General features: G+C 36.0%; 1 protein-coding gene across 2 annotated transcripts in view; it reads left to right on the forward strand.

Moving 5' to 3' along the window:
- Window positions 1–2,580: 2,580 nt before the first annotated feature.
- The window catches only part of LOC116638133 (zinc finger protein 133-like), a 64,687-nt gene continuing 46,645 nt past the window's right edge, over window positions 2,581–20,622 (forward strand). The window contains exon 1 of one of the 2 annotated variants that reach the window (XR_004300635.1): window positions 2,581–3,130. The gene's annotated coding sequence lies outside the window, so the exon portion shown is untranslated. The remainder of the gene's footprint in view (window positions 3,131–20,622) is intronic. The other variant, XM_032413843.1, reaches the window with a different exon arrangement.

A 20,622-nucleotide genomic window follows, 5' to 3' on the forward strand; every position in this document is an offset into this window, starting at 1 on the left:
GACTTATTACATTAGATGATGACAAGTTATGGCCTTGTAAGTCCCCAAGAAGAGAGGCAAAGTGGCATCAGAATTCAGGAACATCTAGAATTGCAGAAATTTTAAAACCTCACTTAGGCTCATCTTCCAAGATGTGCTTTCCTATGGTCTTCTAAATTAGATGAATTTTATTTTTCTTGCTGGAAATAGATAACAGGCTAAATAATTTCAGAGTTATTTAAGGACATCTGATGCAGTAACATACTCAGGACTCATTTTGTGCAAACGAATCTAAGAAAAGTTCATTCTGATATTTCTTGAGTTAATATGATTGATAAGGATTATTGTTTATGCTGTATTGTCTAGTAGAAAGTAATTCCAACACAGATGGGGGCAAATCTTTTCTTTCACTAGTAAAAAAAAGAATATCAAGTAAGTGCAAATTTCGAAGTAATGCAGGTGAATGTTGAAGGCCATATGCACTATTTTAGCAATTTAGGGAGCATGAGCAAATTACTTGATCTTTTTGTGATAATTTCTTCTGAAAAAGAGAAAATTGGTAAAAATGTCTGGAATACTTGCCTTTTGCATCGAGCACATAGGATAACAACATAAATGTGCCACACAATCAAAAGTGTACACATTTGGTGTTATTTCCTCTCATACACATCTTCATCCTAGACACTATTCATATGCCTTTGTAGAGAATGCATTTCAAATGATTGCCTTCTAAATGGCCATTAAGAAAAGCTATCATTAAAAAGATGTATTTTTTTTTACCATAGAGACCTACTTTTGTTTTTACTTTTTTATTTTGAAATAATTATATTTTCACATCCCCTAGAAAGATACTACAGAGAGGTCCTCGTACCCATCACTCAATTTTTCGCAATGGCTTTGTCTTACATAATTATCGTATAGTATTAATACTAGGAACTCGACATTGCTACAACGTGTGTGCATAGTTCTGCGGTAAGTTTTTAAAAATGGCCTCCCAAAGACATATTCAATTCCTAATCCCAAGAATCTAAAAATATTACTTTAGATTGCAAAAGAGTTAAATATTAACTAATAACGCAGAAGATGCGATGAAGTTAAGGATCTTGAAAGAAGGAATTCATCCTGGATTATCCAGTTGGGTCCTAAATGATAATCACAGTAGAAGAGAGAAGCTGTGGGTGACTACGGACAAACATAGAAGAGACAGCAATGGTGAAAAGCAAAAGAGATGTGATCACAAGCCAAGAAATGCTTCTAGCCACCAGAAACCGGAAGAGGCAAGTAATGAGATTTCCCCCTAGAACCTTGCTTTTAGCACAGTGGTACTGATCTGGGACTTCTGTCCTCCAGAATTTTAAAAGAATAAATTTCTGTTGTTTTAAGCCAACCCGGTTGGTGAGAATTTGTTTCTACAGCCATAGGAAAACTAATACAAGCTCCATCTCATTTTAATCATATGGAGAGATTGGTATAACTACAAATGCAATCCAGATGCAGAACTATTTCATCACAGCAAAGATCTCCCTCTTGCTAACCCTTATAGTCTCTGCCTTTAAGAATCTAATATGATTTTTAAAAATATAACGTCCAGGGTTTTTATTTGTAATTAGTGAGAAGAATAGAGAAAATTACATCTAAATGTAACTTTAAACGTAAATGTAAATGAAGATGAGAGTCCCCATCTTTTCTGGAAGTAGAAGTCTCCAGAGTCTGTTAACAAAGTGTGCTGTGGTTTCTCTCCCAAATAATAGGCAATTCACATGTGAGTCCAATTGTATATGCCTAATTATATCTGTTGTGAATTTTACTGTTACCCAAAGGCAGGTACACAGCTTGCAAAACTACTCGTATATTTTAATGGCTATTAAAGACATTATGTCTGCTCTGTATTTATGTTTTAAATTTAAATCTCATTAGAAGAAGACAATGGGTTAGCAAAACTCCTTCTCTTCAAAATAAAGCTTTGACTAGGAGAGGATATGCATTTGCCCCCAACAAATAACAACTTGAAAATTTAAAAAAAAAAAAGAAATTTATTTTTTTTAAAATAGAAGTCAAGGGCTGCATTTTTATAGGAAATTTGGAACAGATAAAAAATAAAAAGCATAGTAACCCCAGTCCTGCAATCCCACCACTCTGCATTAATTACTGATGTATTTTTTATTTGATTATTTCTTTTTTAAATTTTATTTTATTATGTTATGTTAATCACCATACATTACATCACTAGTTTTTGATGTAGTGTTCCATGATTCATTGTTTGAGTATAACACCCAGTGCTCCATGCAGTATGTGCCCTCTTTAATACCATCACCAGGCTAACCCATCCCCCCACCCCTCTCCCCTCTAGAATCCTCAGTTATTTGATTATGTGATGAGTCTCACCAAAGGAAAGGAGCCCAGGTATGGAGTTGGCAAATGCCATTTGGCCTTAGTGTACATTTCTGGATGTTGTTCACTCCTGCTCCCTAAATCCTTCTCCCCCTTTAGAGCCTACCTCAGATTACTATGCCTTTTTAATCAAAACAATATTTTAAACACCCTCTTTAGAACACTGTTCTTTCAAACACTGTGCAATCAGGTGAGGGACACCTGCCTGCGACTCTAAGCCTCTGATAGTCCTTCCCAGTGAACTCGGTGTCACCTCCTGTGGAGTAAGTACTCAGGTTCTACTCCCGACAAATTGGAGTTCTCTTCTCCCCCAGCCCGACCTTCCCCAGCCTCTGGAGAAGCGGGAATAAACCATCGGCCTCACTGGGTGTGTTGCCCGGCGACCCGAGCGCGCGGGGCCATCGCTGGGCATCCCCTCCCTCTACAGCTTGAGAGACAGCGCACCCTCCGGCCTCGGGAACAGCGGCGCCCAGCGATCCCGGGCAGGGCTCTCCTAGGCCGCCAGTGACATCACTGGCGAAGCGGATTCCGGGCACCCGGCTCCTGGTTTTGAGAGTGATGTGGGTCGGTTAGTCCGTCTCTGGCTGTCGGCCGCTGAAGAGGGCCCATCGTCGGTTTCGCACCGCGGAGCGACAGGACCCGGAGGAGGAAGGAGAGCGAAGGCAGCGGGGGAAGGAGGACCCCGGCAGGGGACCCGCATGCAGTGTAGCCCCGCGCACTTCCCGCTGCCTCCGCTGCCGGCGCTGGTCCTCAGCACCAGGTGAGTCCGGAGCGGGAGTGACCCGAGCCGAGGGGCGCTGCCCGTGTCAGGCTGGTCCTACTGCAGGTCACTTACGGGAGCTAAAGACACACAGTTCAGCTCTATGCATCTCCTGCCTCTATTGGAGAGTTGCTAGGATCGGAATTCTGATCTACTGGGGTCGCAAAGGCCTTTTGGAGGAAGCTTCAGGACGGCTTCCTGTGCAGGGACAAAGGATTTTTCTTACCAAAGACATGTTTCTCTCCAGTCCTAAGAGTAGTGAGCATACTGTCTACAAGTAACAGAGACCAAAGAAGTGGAATAGAGTCAAGATACAAGGAGGAAATTGTTACCAGGGCATGTCCCCGCAGCAGCCTCCTAACGCAGGTGTCTGGTTTTAGGGTATAGAGAGCCAGGGAAGGCAGAGTGGTTCTGGGATACCTGAAACCTTGTACAAAAAAGAAAGAGACAGAGAGAGACAGAGAGAGAGGAGAGAGAGAATGAGAAAGAGAGAAAGGAAAGAAAGAACAAAGAATGCACAGAACTCTGAAATGACCTGATTTAACTTCTGGAGGAGGCTAAGTGGTGTGGAGAAAGAATGCATATATTTTCACTTTTGTGTCCTCTCACCTGAGCTAAACAAACAGCAAACAGGGCCAGTTAGAGTGAGAAACACATTTAGAGTACTGATTCTCTCTCACTGACTCCAGGTGTGGTTTTTTAAAGGTATTATTTATAGGTAAGAGAATACACAGATTTTAAGTGTACAGTCAGATTGAGTTTGGGCAAACATATGTAAATTAAGATACAGAGTATTTATGTACATCACTCTAGAAATTCCCTGAGTATCCCTCTTCAGGAAACACCCACTCGAATGTAAACACTTATCTTATTTCTGCCACCATAGTTTAATTTTGTCTATTCTTTAAATTTTTATAAATAGAATCATGCAGTATATCCACTTTGTGCAGTTTCTTTCACTTTGTAAAAAGTCTCAAATTCACACATATTTTCGAATCAGGAGATTGTTCCTTTTTAGTGCTGAGTGATATTCCATTGTAGGAAGAAACCACAATATATTTTATCCTTTTACTTGCTCATGGGGCATTTGAATTGTTTTCAGCCTTTGCTTTAGAAAATAAAGTTGCTAAGAACATTCTTGTAAATCTTTTCTCAGATATTTGGGAATCTCTCTCTCTCTCTCTCTCTGTAATTGCTGGGTTATAAAATAGGTATAGTTTAACATTATGAAACAGAGCCCGCCTGTTTTTCAAAGTGTTTGCATCATTTTTTAGTGCGACCAGCAAGGTAAGAGCAATCTACCTGTTCCACATCATGGACAACACTTGGAATTTTAATCTTCTTAATTTTAGCAACTCTAATCTGCAGTTTGCCTTTTCATTTTATTTATCATGCTCTTTGCAAAGCAAGTATTTTTCCATATTGGTGAAATCCACAAAATCATCTTTTAATGATTAGTAGTTTTTTTCCTTATCTAACAAATATTTTCATACCACAAAGTCATAAAACTACTTTGCATATTCACTTCTAGAAACATCACCATTTTAGCCTTTATCTTTACATCTATGATCAACTCAAATTCATTTTTTGTATTTGGTATGAAATAGGGGTCAGGGGTTTTTTGGTTTGTGTGTTTGTTTTATTTTTCCATATGGATATTCAGTAAGTAATTTCAACATTACTTGCTAAAAAAGTGATTCTTTTCCCATTGGATTGCATTGGAGTCTGTTGAAAAGCATTTCACTGTAACTGTCTGGGTCTATATCTGGCATTGTTATTTTGTTTCATTGACCTATTATCTATTTATGATAACTTGAGATTATATATTTTAAGATACTTTTATAGAACTTCTTGAAATCAGGTGATGCAATGTCTCAAATTTGTTCTTTCTCAAAATGCTTGTTTTTCTAACTCCTTTGTATATCTAAACATATTTTAGAATCAGTTTATTAGGTCCTATAAAATGTCTACTGGAATTCTATTCAGATAGCAATGCATCTTAAGAAAAGTTTTAGGAGAATTGACACCTTAACAATTATAAATCCTCCAAGCAATAAGTCTGATATATCTTTCATTTACATAGATCTTTTAAAATTTCTCTCTGCATGGGCGCCTGGGTGGCTCAGTCAGTTAAGCATCTGCCTTCAGCTCAGGTCATGATCCTGGGGTCCTGGGATCAAGCCCCATGTTGTGCTCCCTGCTCAGCGGGGAGTCTGCTTCTCCCTCTCCCTGTCCCCCACCCCTACCCTCGCTGCTAGCTGCTCCTGCTCTCTTTCGCTCTCTCTCTCAAATAAATAAAATCTTAAAAAAAAATAAAATAAAATTTCTCTCTGCAATGTTTTATAATTTTTAGTGTATCAGACTTGCACATTTTGGGTTAAATTTGATCCAATGCAATTTATGTATTTTGGTGCTATTGCAAATGGCAATACATTTTCCAGTTGTTTGTTGCCAATTTTCAGAAATATAAAATCTTGAATATTTATTTTGTATCCCTCAACTTTGTGACATTGGCATAGTATTTCTACATATTTTGTTGTTGAGTCCTTAAACATGTCTTATATACACAACTATTTTATCTGGGAATAAAGATGGTTGTGTGTTTTTCTTTTTAATTATTATTAAAAAGAAAATTTAATATTTAATTATTATGTGCTTTTTAATTTTTTCTGGCCTTATTTCACTAACTTGTTTCATTTGACTAGGTTCATTAGTACATGCTGAATAGGAGTGTGAAGTGTGGACACCCTTACCTTTCCTCAATCTCAGGGAGAAATCATTTAATATTTCACCATTAAGTATTCTGATAATTATAAGGTCCCTTTACCAGACTAAGAAAGTATCTTCTTTTCCTACTTTTGCTGGGAGTTTTTACACATGAATGTTAATTTTTGTCATTTATTTCATTTATTATAACTACATATTTCTTACTTGTACTGTTATTATAGTGAATAACAGTTTCACATTTGATTGTTGAAACAATCGTGCATTCCTGGGATGAACTCAATTTGGTCATAATATTTTGCCATTTAGATATTGCTAGGTTTTATTTTTATTTATTTATTTATTTAAACACAGAGACAGAGAGCGAGTGGGGGTGGGGGAGGGGCAGAGGGAGAGGGAGATACAGAATCCCAAGCAGGCTTCACACCCATTGTGGAACTGGTCACAGGGTTCCCATGACCCTGAGATCATGACCCGAGCCAAAATCAAGAGTAGGATGCTTAACTGACTGAGCCATCTAGGCGCCCCATTAGGTTTTATTTCTAATGTCCTATTGATGAATTTTTGTTATGTTCATGTATGGTATTGCTTTGTAGTTTTCTTTTGTTGTAATATTCCTTTCATGTTTTGTTACTACTTTATATTGGTCTCAGGAAATAATTTGGAAAATGATATATTTTTCTATTTTCTGAAAAAAGTTTTGTAAGATTGGTGTGATTTCTTTCTTAAATGTTTGATAGCATATAGCAGTGAATTAATTAGTGCCTAGTTTTCTTTGAAAGACTGACAATAATTCAATTTTTCATAGAGAGAGAGAGATATATATAGGTTTTCTATTTTTAAAATTCATTTTAATAAGTTGTGCTCTTTAAAGAAGAGTATCAATTATATCTAAATTGCTGAATTTTGGGGACACGTGAAGATGTTCATATTTTCTTTTAAAATTGTAATATTTATAGATATAATAGCCATAACCTCTCCTTCATAATTTTAGTAATTTTTTTTTTTTTAATGAGTCTTTCTTGGGATTTTTCAAGTTCCGTTTTTTCCCCCAAAAAAGCTTCTCTTGGCTGTGTTAATTTCCTTTCTTGTTTGTTATTTTTTAGTTCATTTACTCCCATTCTTCTTTTTATTATATTCTTTCCTATACCTACTCTGAGTTTATTTTGCTCTTCATTTTCTAGTTTCTTAGGGTAGAGTCTTTTAAATTGTTTTCAAATTGTTTTATTTTTTAAGTATTAAATCTAAGTATAAATTTTCCTCTAAAACTGTTTTAACATTTCCTCATAAATTTGGGGGTTTTATTGTTTAATTCAGGTTGAAATATTGACTAATTTTTTGTATGCTTTCTCCTTTGACCTATGGTTATTTAGAAGTACTCTACTTAATTTCCAATCACTTGGGAATTTTTCTGATACCTTTTTGTTACCAATTTCTAGCTTAATTCATTTTTCCTGAGAATGTACTGTATGATTTTAATCATGTAAAATGTATTGAGATATATTTTATTGTCCAGCATATAATCTATCATGGTGAATAGTCCTTGTGTATCTGAAAAGAATGTGTGTGTGTGTGTTTTGTTTTTGTTTTTTCATGTGGTGTGTGAGGTATTTCATAAATGTAAATTAAGTTAATTTCTGTGATAGTAATAATCAAAATGATATTCTTATAAAAATCCCCAACTATGGATTAGGAATTTAGTACCGTCAACTTTTTTCACCATGTTCTTTGAAGTACCTTTCTGAGAGGCAAACATTCTTGGGTTTTTCTTCTTGATGAGTTGACGATTTTATCATTAAGAAACTTCCCTCATATCTCTGGTAATATTCTTTCTTTTTCACATAAAGTCCACTTTAGGTGATGTTAATATAGCATCTCCAGTTTGCTTCTTTTCTTTTCAAATCAGTAACACTTTATTTTCAGTTTTTCTTACCAATAATATTAGGACAGACTGTTCTTCCCTCTGGGATACTTATTTTATGCATTTATTCCAATCACCTGTAAGCATTAAACAGAAAAAAAGTTACATAATGCACCTTTAACCTGGCACTTATTGCTTAGGCTTGGTGAGTAGGGGCACTAAGGTAGGATGGAGAAGTTATTTTTTTTTTAATGTTATGTTAATCACCATACATTACATCATTAGTTTTTGATGTAGTGTTCCATGATTCATTGTTTGAGTATAACACAGTGCTCCGTGCAGTACGTGCCCTCTTTAATACCCATCACCGGGCTAACCCATCCCCCCAACCCCCTCCCCTCTAGAACTCTCAGTTTGTTTCTCAGAGTCCATAGTCTCTCATGGTTCATCTCCCCCTCCAATTTCCCCCCCTTCATTCTTCCCTTCCTGCTATCTTCTTCTTCTTCCTTTTTTTAAACATATAATGTATTATTTGTTTCAGAGGTACAGGTCTATGATTCAATAGTCTTACACAATTCACAGTGCTCACCATAGCACATACCCTCCCCAATGTCTATCACCCAGCCATCCCATCTCTCCCACCCCCACCATGCTAGCAACCCTGAGTTTGTTTCCTGAGATTAAGAATTTCTCATATCAGTGAGGTCATATAATACATGTCTTTCTCTGATTGACTTATTTCGCTCAGTATAATACCCTCCAGTTCCATCTACGTTGTTGCAAATGGTAAGATTTCATTCCTTTTGATGTCTGCATAATATTCCATTGTGTGTATATATATATATATATATATATATATATATATATACCACATCTTCTTTATCCCTTCATCTTTCAATGGACATCTTGGCTCTTTCCATAATTTGGCTATTGTGGACATTGCTGCTATAAACATCGGGGTGCATGTACCCCTTCAGATCCCTACATTTGTATCTTTGGGGTAAACACCCAGTAGTGCAATTGCTGGATTGTATGGTAGCTCTATTTTCAACTTTTTGAGGAACCTCCATACTGTTTTCCAGAGTGGCTGCACCAGCTTGCATTCCCACCAACAGTGTAGGAGGGTTCCCCTTTCTCCGCATCCCCGCCAACATCTGTCGTTTCCTGACTTGTTAATTTTAGCCATTCTGACTGGTGTGAGGTGGTATCTCATTGAGGTTTTGATTTGGATTTCCCTGACGCCAAGTGATGTTGAGCATGTTTTCATGTGTCTGTTGGCCATTTGGATGTCTTCTTTGGAAAAATGTCTGTTCATGTCTTCTGTCCATTCCTTGATTGGCTCATTTGTTCTTTGGGTGTCGAGTTTAATAAGTTCTTTATAGATTTTGGATACTAGCCCTTTATCTGATATGTCATTTGCAAATATCTTCTCCCATTCGGTCTGTTGTCTTTTGGTTTTGTTGACTGTTTCTTTTGCTGTGCAAAGTTTTTTATCTTGATTAAGTCCCAATAGTTCATTTTTGCCCTTGCTTCCCTTGCCTTTGGCAATGTTTCTAGGAAGAACTTGCTGCCACTGAGGTCGAAGAGGTTGCTGCCTGTGTTCTCCTTTAGGATTTTGATGGACTCCTGTCTCACATTGAGGTCTTTCATCCATTTGGAGTCTATTTTTGTGTGTGGTGTAAGGAAATGGTCCAGTTTCATTCTTCTGCATGTGGCTGTCCAATTTTCCCAACACCATTTGTTGAAGAGACTGTCTTTTTTCCATTGGACATTCTTTCCTGCTTTGTCAAAGATTAGTTGACCATAGAGTTGAGGGTCCATTTCTGGGCTCTCTATTCTGTTCCATTGATCTATGTGTCTGTTTTTGTGCCAGTACCATACTGTCTTGATGATGACAGCTTTGCAATAGAGCTTGAAGTCCGGAATTGTGATGCCACCAGCTTTGCTTTTCTTTTTCAACATTCCTCTGGCTATTCGGGGTCTTTTCTGGTTCCATACAAATTTTAGGATTATTTGCTCCATTTCTTTGAAAAAAGTTGATGGTGTTTTGATAGGGATTGCATTGAATGTGTAGATTGCTCTAGGTAGCAGTGACATCTTCACAATATTTGTTCTTCCACTCCATGAGCATGGAACGTTTTTCCATTTCTTTGCATCTTCCTCAATTTCTTTCATGAGTATTTTATAGTTTTCTGAGTACAGATTCTTTGCCTCTTTGGTTAGATTTATTCCTAGGTATCTTATGGTTTTGGGTGCAGTTGTAAATGGGATTGACTCCTTAATTTCTCTTTCTTCTGTCTTGTTGTTGGTGTATAGGAATGCCACTGATTTCTGTGCATTGATTTTATATCCTGCCACTTTATTGAATTCCTGTATGAGTTCTAGCAGTTTTGGGGTGGAGTCTTTTGGGTTTTCCACATAAAGTATCATATCATCTGCAAAGAGTGAGAGTTTGACTTCTTCTTTGCTGATTTGGATGCCTTTTATTTCTTTTTGTTGTCTGATTGCTGTGGCTAGGACTTCTAGTACTATGTTGAATAGCTGTGGTGATAGTGGACATCCCTGCCGTGTTCCTGACCTTAGAGGGAAAGCTCTCAGTTTTTCCCCATTGAGAATGATAATTGCTGTGGGTTTTTCATAGATGGGTTTTATGATATTGAGGTATGGACCCTCTATTCCTATACTCTGAAGAGTTTTGATCAAGAAAGGATGATGTACTTTGTCAAATGCTTTTTCTGCATCTATTGAGAGGATCATATGGTTCCTGTTCTAGGATGGAGAAGTTCTTAACCTGTGCCTCAGCAATCTAAAAGTCAGAAGATGGGCTAGCATAAGCCCTTTGAAATTGTTTGCAACTTCAAAGATTATGTATGTGTACATTTTTCTAGGTAGGAGATCTGAGCTTTCTCCAGAGGATTTCTTACTTTCCCGACTAAGAAAAGGACATAATTGAAGCAGCATTCTTAAATCTGTAAATATCATGTGGATGGTTTCTCTCAACCAGAAGACGTAACTCTAGACACTTTGTGCCTAGTGTTACTCACTAAAACTAATTTGTGCTAATCCCTTAACAATGCTTTATCATTGAAATTTTGGTTGCTACAGCTTATGCCTCAGCAGTTTTTACATCCTTAATTAGCCTTTCTTTCTATTATGAAAATTTTAAAACACATTTGAGCAAAAGAGATTTTAATAAGGCCATAATTATCTCATGCTTATAGATACAAATTAGAAATAAAATAAAGAAATACAATGATCATTACACAGGGAACAATTTCTGCTGAAAAGAGCACTCAGGCCCTGTGAAACTCCCTTCTCTTTCATGTTCTTTATAATCGTATATCTGAGTACATAGTATGTGTGCATCCTTGAATTGGGAATCATCACTGAAGGACAGTATCAAGAGGACCCCTGTTATGGATGCGGAGTCAAGTGACTTGAATTTGGTATCAGCCCTTGCAGTATCTTCCATAGTGATTATGGACAGGTCATCTTCCCTGTCTAAGGCCCAGTTTCCGCCTCTCTGGGACCAGTGCTATTTATTGGAAATATAGTGTGAACCACACATGCAAGCACACAGGCATTTTAAAATTTTTATAGTAGCCATTAAAAGAGTAAAAAGATAACAGTGAAGTCAATGTTAATAATATATTTTATTTAACGCAATATCAACATTATTATCATTTCAATATGTAATCAATATAAAATATAATTAAAATGTTGTATAATATTTTTTTCAAACTAAGTTTTTAAAATCTATTGTATACTTTATGCTGCATATCTCAATTTGGATTAGTCACCTTTCAAGGGCTCAACTTCGGCATCTGACTACCTGCTATTGTACTGGCTTATAGGCTTATATAAAATTACTGCTTTAATTCTATGGACGTGGAAGTTAATGAGAAACAAATAGTCATCTTTAGAAGTTTGATTTGTGGCTTTATTATATCTCCTATGTCTCCGATTAGTATATTCAATGATTTCTCTATCTTCTTGAAGACATGTAATAAAATTGTACTAATGAATTTAATATCCCTATGTACTAATTCAATCATTTGCAACTGGCTCAGTTTGGATTGACTGAATTTCTCATTATGGATTGTGCTTTCCTGCCTTTTTGAATATCTGGGGTAATTTTGTATTGGATGTTATTGCATTGTAAAGGTAACGTTATTTGGTACTGCATATTTTTAGATTTCTAAAATTGTTCCTGAGTCTTGTTCTAGAATGCCTTTATTTGGAAACAGATTGATCCGTCTATGTCCTGCTTTTATGTTTTACTAGGTAGGACCAGAAGGATGGTCAGTCTAGGGTTAATTTTCTCCACTGCCAAGGCAAGTTCTTTCTTAGCACACTGCCATGTGAATTATTAGGTTTTCCACTATGGCTTATGGGAACTGGTATTATTCTAGGTCTCCTGTGAGTGCTAGAAACCGTCCCCTGTAATGCATTTTGTTGGCTCTTTCCTCGCCTTGAATGGTTTCCTTATGTGCACATAGTGTTCAGTACACCTGAGGCGAAGCAGAATCTGCCCCTCCAAGTGAGGCACATTGACATGTGGATTGTTTTGAGCTGAAGGCAGTTAAGACCCAGCAGACTCAGGAAAGCTTTGTACCTCCCCCGCAAACTGCCTACAAGAATTTAGATAGGGGGCTTGAACCAAGAGGAGAACTATTACCAGGGATAACTTTTATCCAAAAGACTTTTCTGCATGGCATGGGAACCATTTGTTCACCAAACTTTTGCTCTTCTCATCTTCCTGTGAATTGTCTTCCTCACCTTTGAAGTCCCAGACCTCCACCCCCTTCTCCTAAGCTCAGGGTGGTATATAAACCTTAATTACCTACCTGCCTAGGAGTCTCATATTTTTACGGGCTCCCATATGTATGAAACTAAATTTGTTTTTCTCTTGTTAATCTGTCCTTTTCAACTTTATTATTAGCCAGCCAAAGAACCTAAAAGGAAGAAAGGAATTTTTCACTATCATTCAATCTAGCATAACTGGGTTTTCCTTTTAGTGTAAGGATTGTTGGATCATTCTCAAGTTTTCTGATTTGTCTTTCTTTGCACATGAAATCTGCTTGACCTTCACAAAATAAAATAGGATGCCACTAATATACATTATTTTCCAATAAAGTTAATAGAATATGGATTGTTTCAAAGAAAGCATGTTGTTCCTCAATATCATTATATCTTGCTCCATTTATAGGTATTTAATTATTTTTCAATTGACTCTATAGAGAACCAGGCAAATTTAAATCACAGTTATTCTTTGGAACTTTCTGCCCTTTTTTCTAACTCTAGAGCTGAAATTTAATAATCACATAGATGTTCTTCTAGAAAAAAAAGAAATGCTCAAAATTGTTCACTTAGGCAGATGTTTCTCAACATATGCTAAAACTTATTATAAAAATATAATTTGTAAACGCTCATGATGCAATAATATTCAAGACAGAGGAAATCACATTCCTAGAGTTGCAATAGTATATTTGCCTTTTGAGCATCTTATAATTTAACTGTCTCAGAAATCTTTGTAGTTCCCGACTGCCAAAATATTAATGATGGTTAAAGTAGGTGAAGAAAAATAATCATAATTATTTTTTACTGTGAATTTTTACAAGATAAAGGACAAAGTCTTTATTTTAAAAATTTACATATTTATTAGCACCAAAAAATTGAGTAGACATTCCTACTAGTGAATTTGGACAGGAAACTTCTGAAATATAAAATTTATGTGAAGACTGTGATAGATTCTTCTTAAATTGTCCTCCACTGTCAATTCATCAAGAAAACAAAACAAAATGAAAGAATGGTCTTGAAAAACAAAACCCAAAGAATAAAAGTATATGTTGTCGGTATGTTACTGTTTAATTATTTATATTACTGAATATTTACGGTGCTCCATCCCTGTAAGCAAATTTGAAAATGAGTATAGTGCTATCCATGTTCCATTTTGCAAAAGAAGATATGATTTAATTGACTCTAATACAAGGCCACTCTCTTTTCTCCTCCCTCTCTTCTTCCTCCTGTTCCCCTTCTTCTTTTCGTTCAAGAGTTCTTATACGCATTTAGTTATGATGCCGGCTAGAGTCTGAACCACACAGGTTCAAACAAGAACCACTTGCAAAAACTGCTGTTAGCACTAAGTGGCAAGTTCATTTTCATGCCACTAAAAACTGCTTAGCTCCTCAGTGGTCACCAATAACAGGTGGTTTTCTAGCTCAAAACTTCTTGTAACCTAAGTTCTACATAAAGCAATATCCATAATATCCACTTAGCCAGTATTGAATTCTTTTCAAATTTAGGGGAATGTGAGATTGAAGATCTTGGTTCAAAAGTATATTATATTCCTCAGTATTTGCTGTTTTTTATTTAGTAGGTCAAAAGATCAGCATTGTTTTAAAGAAATGTGTTAACTGCAATTAGAAAAATGATAGTCATTATATAATAATATATCGACAGGGATAAAAAGTCTTCATTTAAGTATGAAATCTTATAAATTTTAATGGTTTTGCCCAACCCAACCTTTTCATGAACAATTTTAGTAGCTGAAGCACTATTGCACTTATTAGTCCATAATTTTCCCCATATTGAACATGTATTAGGGCCCTGGTGAGACTTTCTTTGTTGTCCAGCAGGAAAACTCAATATTCAGCCTTCAGCAAAAGCCAAGCATTTTGCTTTTTTTGAAGTGGTAAATCCCATAGAGATAAGAAAGCTATTTAATCTTGACAATTGGCTCTTCCCTTCAGGAGGTGGCAGGTAAAGTCAGTAAAAAGCAATTTAATGACATGAATAATGTAACCAATATAGAAACTCATTTAAGGTATGCACAAATAACCGTGGTCAAAGAAAGTAAACATTTGTTGGTTTAATAGATACAGCACAGAATGACTGCACTTTTTAAAATGACTTCATTCTGTAGCAGTATTAAATTGCTATTCCAAGACAGCCAATAATTTACTTCGCAAGGAAAAATGCTTAGATATTCAAAGAAGTAACATGAAGCGTTCTTTAGTTCTTGGTGAAAAAAGGACCAGTAGGGTGCTTGAAAAGGCTTGTGTTTTATTCTGCAGAAACTTTTTGTTCCTTTATGCTGTGGTTCAACGTTGGTTTCTTTGGTTTGTTAAGTATGAAGGGACATCACAGGCAAGGAGTGAAATTCTACCAATTTTTGGTAATTTTTGCATCAAGCAAGTGACTTCAGCAGATGATCGATTATAGTCCTCCCAAGAGGAGGCAACTTGGCGGGAGGGTGGGGGGGGTGGATCTCTCCTGGGCCCTCAGATCTGTAGTGGTCATACCACACATGTATTTGTATTCTATTTTAAGGAAATGTTATATGTTGATGATACCTCAGGCTCATCTCTTTTTCTCCCTTAATCTAACCTTAGTATCAAGCAAGTAAGTCTGCTGTTGGAAGCAGTTCCAGTTTAACTTTTCTGAAATACTCTCAAATAAATTTGAGCTAGTTTTCCTTAGTTCTATTCACAAAATAAGGTTTCTACATACCACTTCATATGACTCTATAAGCATTCATTTATTTGTGATTTGTTTTATATCATTCTGAAGAGTCAGATTGTAGAATTTTATTCCTTCTTTATTTAGAAGATATTAATATGCCAGTGATTTTTTTTGGCGGGGGGAGGGTTACTTTTCTGGACAAAAAATGTAAAATGTTCCTAGGAATGAACATTTTCCCTCTGCCACTAATCTTTCCATCTCTGCCAACTGAAGTGCTGGAAATATTGTTTTGTTTTGTATTATTTCAAGAAAAAAATGGAAGCAAATTAGATTTTACATAGTAAACTTCGAGTACCTAATAACTAGTCTAGTGTTTGTTTTGTTTTTGTCTTATAAAGATGAAAAGTAATAGGTTTTAATAAAAGGTTATAATTTTCCTGGAAAAGGAAAATTTTCCTGACACGGAAAAAGGTGCAATGAGAAAAAACCATAGAACCACCTTGCTTTCCCTCATGTCATCAAAGCAAGCACATCATCTTCAGTGTACCTGCCTTTAAAAATTGTGTCAAAACATATATCACCTTAGGAGCACTTGGGTGGTGCAATCAGTTAGGCATCCAACTCTTGGTTTCAGCTCAGGCAGTGATCTCAGGGTTGTGAGATTGAGCCCCCCTTTCCCCCCACGGAGTCTTGCATTGGGCTCTGCACTCAGCACGGAGTCTGCTTGAGATTCTCTCTCTCTGCCCCTCCCACTCATGCTCTCTCTCAAATAAATAAATCTTAATAAACAAAACAAAACATATATCATCTTATAGAAGAAAATATAGATTGTAGCATGAATATCAGTATGTTTCACTTAAGAGTTCCTAGAGAACTCTTGTCAAGCATCTACGTCAAATTGTTGGGTGTTTTTCCATTTTCCTAAAAATAAAAAATCTGAACTGTGCATCTAATCATATGATTTAAAGATATTAACATACTCCTGATAATGTTAAGTATATCTCTAAGCAATCCCAGGCAGGAGAAGTAAGTAGAAGTTCCTCCATTAGGCAGAAAGTCTTTTGAGGGCAGAGTCTAAGTCTTAGGATTCTTGATGCCCTGCATGGATCATTTTTGAGTCTGGCAAGTGTGCTAAATATATATATATTTGAGAAAACAATCAGATTTTTTTGTATTCTCAAGTGACCGCTAAACACTATTCCAACTTTTATAAGACGCTATGTCTTTTGGTGTTTATGTAATACATTGGGAGAATATGGTATGTTTTAATAGAGTCCCATGAGGGTTATAATCATACTTTTGACAACAAGAAATTCCTTTTCAGTTGCATTTCTAGTTTTAGTCCTACTCATATAATTATGATACCTTTCAAACAAATTATACATAGTAAAACTATTCCAGATTTCTGACTTCAAGGAGTAAACAACACATTTTTTAAAATATCCTCTGGTTACTCTTAATTATTCACCTAGGAATTACTTCATTTATATCTACTGTATTCTCTCTCTCTACCTTCTCTCTATGTCTCTTTCTCTGTGAATCACACACATACACATACACAAGCAAACTGTTACTTTCTACCTTGTTTCTTTCATCCATGTAATAATCTTAACCTGACACATCTTCTTCCTATGCTTCTGAGGTAGGGAAGCTGCAGGGACTCCATTTTAGAAAGGTTCCATCTCTGCTGGTTTTCTCCTAGGCCCCATTGATTCATGTTCTATATTTTATATGTGAGTAAGCCAAAGAAGCTATGCTCTTACTCCAAGTGGGAAGCAAGAAGGTTAATCATTCTCTGAGTTTTGTCCTAGGCCCCCAAACACATGACAACACCTAAGAAGAGCCAGATCCCAAACACGGTCCAGGTCATCAGCTGCAAACAAACCTCAGCTGATCATCAATACCCCCTAAAGAACACCTGTTATTCACCTGTCACTCACCTTTGATCAGACCCTACCTTAGGTTCCTGAAGGAACACATACCCTAGACCTCTTTCTAATATAAACTCCCAACCCCAAGCGATGGAGAAACTCACTCTCCTTTCCTTTCTGAGTCTCCCAGACACTCCATCTGCTCTACTCTATCACTTATGCTATTTAATAAAACTCCGCTTTCACTTTCTCTGGCCTGCATTTGATTTCTATCCTGCATGAAGTCAAGGAGTATTTTGGCTGGTATTGTGGGACACCCCAGGGTTCTCAGACCCAGCCTGCCTGCATCACTAGCCATCCAATTCATACTTCCTCTTTCTTTCAAGGCAGAACATCTGATTGTCTCTAAGAAGTCTCTTCCTGACCAGCTTTCAGCCAGCATCAAGTTATAGGGTGAATCTGCCATATGTTTGCATATGTATTGCCTTCTATTTATTCTTTTTTAAAATCTTATTTAAGGGGCGCCTGGGTGGCTCAGTCGGTTAAGCGGCTGCCTTCGGCTCAGGTCATGATCCCAGAGTCCTAGGATCGAGTCCCGCATCGGGCTCCCTGCTCAGCAGAGAGCCTGCTTCTCCCTCTGCCTGCCTGCCACTCCCCCTGTTTATGCTCTCTCTCTCTCACTCTCTCTGTGTCAAATAAATAAATAAAATCTTTAAAAAAAATTTTATTTAAAATCAATTAATTAACATATAGTGTATTATTAGTTTCAGAGGTAGAGTTTAGTGATTCATCAGTTGCATATAACACCTAGTGCTCATTACATCAAGTGCCCTCCTTAATGGCCATCACCCAATTACCCCATTCCCCCACCCACTCCCCTCCAGCAACCCTCAGTCTTTTTCTTATAGTTAAGAGTCTCTTATGGTTTGTCTCCCTCTCTGACTGTATCTTACTTTATTTTTCCCTCACTTTCCTTATGTTCATGTTTTGTTTCTTAAATTCCACATGATTAAAATCATGTATTTGTCTTTCTCTAACTGACTTATTTCACTTCACATAATACTGTCTAGTTCTATCCATGTCGTTGCAAATGATAAGATTTCATTTTTTATGGCTGAGTAATATTCCATTATGTATATTTCTTCTAATAGTAAACTTTTCAGTATATATATTTCTCATATAATTCTATTTATTCTTATATATAAACTCTTTAAGAATATAATTCTGGTCTATACTATATGTCCTAGTGAACCATACCTTATATTATTCAACCTCCTCAAATATACAACCCTAAGAAATAAGTTCCTTCTTTTTAGAGAAACATTTCGTTTCCAGAATACCACATTATATATACTCATTTTAAATAATCTTTAAAGTACAGAAAAGTATAAAGACAAAAATTAAAGCCTCCTGTAATCCCAGTACTTGAGCACTGTTGCCATTTTTTTGAATCAATTCATAATAAGGAGATCGATATATAAAAAAACTTGAATAATGATTTGTGGTTAGATCAGTTCACTCAACAAGTTGCAAATACCTTGATATAAATCAAGCTCTGAATTTAGATTAATTCTAAAAACTGATTACTTTCTAACTTTGATAATTTATGTTTAACAATGCATTACAATGCAGATTTTGGTCATGTTGCTTAACCTATCAGATTAGCACATTTACATCATTTATTTGGTTGCAATTAAGGATCTTGGTAACTAGAATTTACAAGTAAATTAACCAAATGAAATAACTTATTACCTTAATAGTTTAAATGAGGTTTTACCTAATTTCTCTGAGTGGGTAATTTTTAGTTGATTTGGTTCTAAGTATATGCCTGCATCAAACTTTGGATCTTAATAAACCATCTGGAATCTTGGACTTTAGAAGCAGTGCACGAGAAAACATTAGCTAAAAGTGCGGCTATTATTTATAGGTGGGTTTTGTTTAAACAAGGTAAAGATTTTGAGATTGATACTATTTGTGTGAAAACTTATCAAAATGCTCCACGTTAGGTGGGACAAAAGGATAGAGAAGGGTTGAATTGATTTTTTGCTGCTGTTTATGACAAGAATGAGACAATGTAATTTACACTAAAAAAAAAAAACCTGTTGGATATATAATTCTGGCTCTCATATTAATGATCTTGGATTCTGGAAGTGCTTCAGGAGTTTAGCTGGCCAGTTTCATCATTTTCTGCCAAGTGTTAGAGATTTTAATTGCTACATTTCATTAGGCAAAAGAATACAATAAAGAATATTTTAAAATAAAGCATAGTTATTACAGGCTGCATACTGTAATTTAAGTCCTGACTGTTGGCCTCTTACAGCGACCACCCAGTGTAAAGGCATGAGACTGGATTAACCAGTAATGGCTCAACTCAAACGCCCTCTTCTATAGAAAGATTCTACCCTATCAACTATTGTGACATCTAGTTTAAAGTTTATCTATTTTTTTCTTTTCATTTCAATTCAGAGGTTGAATCTTTAATATAGACTTTAAGTACCTAAAGGTGAAACGATAATCAGTCCTTTTCCTGAGATCCACTATGCACAATAGCACTGATACATTTATTGAATAGAAAATAGCATGGTTTGCATGTTAGTCCATTAACTGCTTCATATTCATTGGCTTAGCACCCATGGAGGATGACGACACAGTTCTAAAATTAAATCAGTCCACCATCTTAGTTATAAAGTATTGAAAAGCAATTTTTGAGATTAAAATGATAGGCAGCAATAGGTTAGGCTCCTGAAAAGGATATGAAATCCTGGTCTCAAATATCATGCAATGTAAATATATTCTTCATTAAATTTGTAGAACCAAAAGGGAAGCATTTCACCCTTTTTTTGTTGTTCCAAAGTTATGATCTCAAAGATCATTCAGTTTTGAGCATTTGAACCTCTATAAACTAGTTTACAAAGCTTATGCAGTAAGTTGTAAATCATGGGAGCAGGGACAAAAAAAAAATAGAGTGCAGAATCTCCCTGACTTTGCTAAACTGAAAGAATCCATCTCTTAGCTTTCAAGATTTTTATATGAAGCCACCATGAATAATAATCTTTGCTTCAGGGAAAGTGTCCAAAAGTCTTGTTAAATCAAACTCACCCTTGATTTGAAGGAGACAATTATAATGATGTCATTTCCCAAATTATCTTAAATAAATTTAGAATCTGAAAGAACCATAATGATTAGTGAGCTCATACAGATTAAGGGCAGCTACAAATATCAGCAAGGACATCCCCTCCAATTCTTCATCACCCAGGCAATGCTCCTTCTGCACAGAGTAGTTCAACAAGTATTTTTATTTCTTTATACTTCAGCTGTCCCTAAAATTATGTATATTATATTATAGTAGATGACTTCAGTAGTAGATGAACAATGGCCTAGATAGATAGATAGATAGATAGATAGATAGATAGATAGATAGAAAATGTTTCTAGATGTGGTCCAAAAAATAGTCTTTAAAAATTATTGGGGTCCTCAAAGACAAAAACATTCCAACTCTCACCCAACTAAAATTGTTACTATCCTATTGATAAAATTTAGAATCACATTCCTTAAAATGTGCTATAAAATCT

This window comes from Phoca vitulina, unplaced genomic scaffold (genome assembly GCF_004348235.1).
Source record: "Phoca vitulina isolate PV1807 unplaced genomic scaffold, GSC_HSeal_1.0 scaffold16, whole genome shotgun sequence".
Taxonomy (NCBI): domain Eukaryota; kingdom Metazoa; phylum Chordata; class Mammalia; order Carnivora; family Phocidae; genus Phoca; species Phoca vitulina.